Source organism: Canis aureus, chromosome X, assembly GCF_053574225.1.
Source record: "Canis aureus isolate CA01 chromosome X, VMU_Caureus_v.1.0, whole genome shotgun sequence".
Classification (NCBI taxonomy): Eukaryota; Metazoa; Chordata; class Mammalia; order Carnivora; family Canidae; genus Canis; species Canis aureus.
This window is the reverse complement of record NC_135649.1, coordinates 62556064-62561397: the sequence shown is the minus strand read 5'-3', so window position 1 is coordinate 62561397 and position 5334 is coordinate 62556064. Positions and strand designations below refer to the sequence as shown.

Sequence of the window (5334 nt, the reverse complement as noted above, 5' to 3'; positions counted from 1 at the left end):
TTATAATTCTGTGGCATCATTTGTTACTTCCCTCATTTCTGGTTTTCTTTAGTTTGATCTTTCCTTTTTTCTTTTCTTGATGAAGCTAGAAAAGTGTTTTTCAATTTTGTTTAAAGGACCAGCTTCTGATTTAATTGATTATTTTCTATTTTTTATGTCTCTGTGACATTTACTTATGCTCTGACTTTTATTATTTCCCCTTTCCTATGCACCTTGTACTTTTATTCTTCTTCTTTTTCTAGTTCTTTTAGGTATAATGCTAGATTGTTTACTTGAACTTCTTGTTTCCTGAGGTAGGCCTGTATTGCTATATACTTTCCTGTTTGAACAGCTTTTACTATGTTCCAAAGATTTTGGACCAATTTGTTTTCATTTTCATTTGTATCCATGTATTTTTATTTTTTTTATTTCTTTTTTTTGATCCATTGGTTATTTACTGTCATTTTTTTACTATCATTTTCTTTAGTCTCCACATGTTTTTCTCATTCTTTTTCTTATGATTTATCTCCAGCTTCATACGGTTGTAATCTGAGAAGATGCATGTATGGTTTCAATCTTCTGAAATTTATTGAGGCCTGTTTTATGGCCTATTATGTGCTGTACTCTGGAAAATGTAGCAAATGTGCTTGAAAAGTATGTGCATACTGTGTTTCTTGGATGGGATCTGTTATGTTTCCTGTGATCCAATGCATCTATCAAAGACATTGTTTCCTTGTTGATTTTCTGTCTGAATGATCTATCCATTGATATAAGTGGGATATTAAAGTCCTCTATTCTTATTGCATTGCTATCAATTTCTCTCTTCATATTCATTAATATTTGCTTTCTCTATTTAAGCACTTCGGTGTTAAGTGTGCAGATATTTAAAATTGTGATATCCTCTTGTAAAATTGATCCCTCAGCCACAGAGTTGGCTTAGGGGTAGTCTTAAGTGACAAAGGGAGCACTGCTATCAATTCATCCATCTTCCTCACCAAATATTTTCCACCCAAGGGACTTTGAATATACTGTATTTCACCTTCCAGACTCACCCAGGATAGGAAAGCCTGTATAAAGGACCACCTGTTTGGCTTCATGCCTGTCCCAACAATAATATCCCAATGGTGTGATGAACCTGATGAATTAGCAGTACAGGAGTCCATGAAAGAAAAGGACTCCATGGGAAAGAGAATAGTTTAAACTATAGATGATTTTCAAAGATTATCATCCATCCTCACCCTCAAAATCCAAATTTGAACCATTGCTGTTTCTCCCCAATGTGTACCCATAGGGCAGCATGTGCCTGCTCATCCTTGAGGAAAAATCCTGGAGTCCAGTTGTTACAATTAAGCAGGTCCTGTTAAAAATACAGGAACTTCAAAATGAACCAAATACCCAAGACCCAGTTCAAACGGAGAACTACAGGATTTACTGCCAAAACAGACTGAATTATGAGAAGAGGGCTTGAGCATAAGCAAAGAATTTAACATCTTCATAAGTGGTGACCTTGTGGCAGCATAAGAAGGAAGGTATTGGCTTGGCAAAAACTTGTTTACAACACTTTTGAAAATTAACTTTGCTCTATACAATTACTAGTCACCTAGGGAGGGTTGGATGGTGGCATTTTCCATTTCTACTACTAAAACACAGTTCTTGGCTCACTGAATTGCCTGGTTTTTCATACATGTTTTTTTCCTTCAGTCTTTTGTATTTTAATTGTTATGTAAAACTTGGTTTTGTTTTTATATTGATTTCTTAATTCAAATGCTGCAAAATTATAAACTTTTATACTTCAGTGAGCTACCAGGAACTGATTCCTTTGTTTGCAGATGTTAGAATGCTCCATAATATTTAGAACTACAGTTAGCTTCCAGCTGGCATCCTTTCCCCTGCATTTTCCTCAGAATTTGGACTATGTTCCTTACGAATCTCAGATCCAAATTCAGCCAGCCTCTCTTTACCATCCCATTCCCTCTGTGTTTATATGTCATTTTGTCTGTGTTGTTGTTTAGAGTAAATAAAGAATCTTTAAAAATGATTGAATCTCGACAAACAGGAAAGACTATCCACTGGAAAAAAGACAGTCTCTTAAATAAATGGTGCTGGGAAAATTGGACATCCAAATGCAGGAGAATGAAACTAGACCATTTTCTTACACCATACACAAAGATATACTCAAAATGGATGAAAGATCTAAATGTGAGACAAGATTCCATCATTCATCCTAGAGGAGAATGCAGGCAACACCCTTTTTGAACTTAGCCACAGCAACTTCTTCCAAGATACATCCCTGAAGGCAAGAGAAACAAAAGCAAAAACGAACTATTGGGACTTCATCAAGATAAGAAGCTTCTGGACAGCAAAAGAAACAGTCAACAAAACTAAAAGTCAACCTACAGAACGGGAGAAGATATTTGAAAATGACCTATCAGATAAAGGACTAGTATCCAAGATCTATAAAGAACTTATTAAACTCAACAGCAAAGAAACAAACAATCCAATCATGAAATGGGCAAATGACATGAAGAGAAATCTCACAGAGGAAGACATAGACTCGGCCAACAAGCACATGAGAAAATGCTCCGCATCACTGGCCATCAGGGAAATACAAATCAAAACCACAATGAGATACCACCTCACACCAGTGAGAATGGGGAAAATTAACAAGACAGGAAACAACAAATGTTGAGGAGGATGTGGAGAAAGGGGAACACTCTTCCACTGTTGGTGGGAATGTGAACTGGTACAGCCACTCTGGAAAACAGTGTGGAGGTTCCTCAAAGAGTTAAAAATAGATCTGCCCTATGACCCAGCAATTGCGCTGCTGGGGATTTACCCCAAAGATACAGATGCAGTGAAACACCAGGACACCTGCACCCTGATGTTTATAGCAACAATGTCCACAATAGCCCAACTGTGGAAGGAGCCTCGGTGTCCATCGAAAGATGAATGGATAAAGAAGATGTGGTCTATGTATACAGTGGAATATTAGCCATTAGAAACGACGAATACCCACCATTTGCTTCAACGTGGATGGAACTGGAGGGTATTATGCTGAGTGAAATAACTCAATCAGAGAAGGACAAACATTATATGGTTTCACCCATACAGGGAATATAAAAATTAGTGAAAGGGAATAAAGGAAAGGAGAGAAAATGAGTGAAAATATCAGTGAGGGTGACAAAACATGAGAGACACCTAACTCTGGGAAATGAATGAGGGGTAGTAGAAGGGGAGGTGGGCGAGATGTGGTGGTGACTAGATGACGGGCACTGAAGGGGGAACTTGATGGGATGAGCATTGGGTGTTATGCTATATATTGGCAAATTGAACTCCAAAAAATAAGTAAATAAATGAATAAATAAATAAATAGCTTTCAGATACAGCAGTCAGTCATAAGAGGGAAGTACATAGCAATACAAGCCTTTCCCAAGAAACTAAAAAGTCTCAAATACACAAGTTAACTTTATACCTAAAGGAGCTGCAAAAAGAACAACAAATAGAGCTTAAGCCAAGCTGGGGTGACTGTGTGATGGGCCCTGAGGGGGGCACTTGACGGGATGAGCACTGGGTGTTATGCTATATGTTGGCAAATTGAACTCCAATAAAAAAAATAAAATAAAAAATAAAATAAATGATTGAATCATTTATCATTATGTAATGCCCATCCACTCCTGCTAGTCTTGTTTTATTGTTTTCAGTCCTATTTTAACATATATATATATATATATATATATATATATATATATTAGTATTGTTATCTCAGATTTTTTTTTCCTGCTTCCATGTGCATGGTGAATATTTTTCCATCCCCTTCCTTGCAATCTGAATGTATTTTTCGATCTCAGGTGAATCTTGTAAGCAGCATAGAGATGAGACTTCTTTATTATCCATTTTACCACCCTATCTCTGTTTATTTTATATTTTTGTATATTTTTATTGGAGTTTGATTTGCAACATATAGTATAACCCCTAGTGCTCATCCCATCCAGTGCCCCCCTCAGTTCCCATCACACAGTCACCTCATCCTTGAACCCATCTCCCCTTCCACTACCCCTTGTTTGTTTCCCAAAGTAAGTGGTCTCTCATGTTCTGTCACCCTCTCTGGTTTTCCCTCCTCATTTTCTCTCCTTTCCCTATAATCTCTTTCACTATTTTTTGTACTCCCCATATGAGTGAAACCATATAATGTTTGTCCTTCTCAGACTGACTTACTTTACTCAGCATAATGCCCTCCAGTTCCATTCATGTCGAAACAAATGGTGGATATTCATCATTCTAATCTCTGTTTATTAGAGCATTTAAGCTATTTACATTTAAAGTAATTATTGAGGCTGTATACTTACTGCCTTTTTATTAGTTGTTTTCTGATTGTTCCTGTAGTTCTTTTCAATTCATTTCTTTTTCTCCTGCTATCTCTTTTCATGATTCATGAGTTTCTGTAGCATTGTGTTTGATTTTTCTCTTTTTTTTTGTGTATCTATCATTGATTTTGAGAGGTTCACATATGATATCCGAATTAAATTAGCTATCTATATTAATCTGATGGTCATTAAAAAATAGAAAAAGAATAAAATCTTCTTTCTTTTTCTTTTCTTCTTGTCTTCCTTTATTACTCCCTTCTTTATGTTTTATGCGTAAGTTATCACATTTTACATATTTTATTCATAATTTCCAACATCATACTGGGCATTTTAGTAAATGAAATTGGAGAAGAGAAATAAATGAAAGTTATACAGATTTGGAATGGAGAAATAAAACTGTTTTTGTTTGCCTATGACAGTCAACCATGTGGAAAATTAAAAAAAAGAAAAAAAAAACTGAACCAAAATCTAAAACTTATAAGCAGTTATTTTGAGGATTCAGTATTCAAAGTTGGTATAGAGAAGACAATCACTTTTAGGAGGGAGGCAATATGGTGGAAGAATAGAGGACCTCGTTGCCTCTGGTCCCCTGAATTTAGATAACTATCAAATCTCTCTGAACACCTATGAATTCAATCTGAGATATAAGAAAATAATTTCTGGAATTCTACAAATAGAAAATCGACCACATTTTACAAAGTAGGAGTGTAGAGAAGTGAAACTGAGGGGATATATTGGGAGATAAACTGCAGAGGGAGGGAGCCTCCAAAAGCCATCTACCAGAAAGTGATATAATCCGAGTGCAAAATAGGAAACTTTAGAAATCTACTCCAGTGAGATACATGCCTACCTGAAAGGTGCTCAGTGGTAAAGTGGGGCAGAATCCTAAGTGGGGGTGTGGTCTCAGGATCCCTGGTGTCACAGAGATGATAAGGGTGCCCGAACTGGTAGAATTTTCAAGCATTGCAACAGGGAAACCGGTTATGATCTG

The 5334-nt window shown here is 36.4% G+C and overlaps 1 pseudogene; it reads left to right on the top strand.

The window, feature by feature from the left end:
* Positions 1–1008: 1008 nt before the first annotated feature.
* On the top strand, positions 1009–1447 carry LOC144308875 (SUMO-conjugating enzyme UBC9-B pseudogene; annotated as a pseudogene).
* Positions 1448–5334: the final 3887 nt, after the last annotated feature.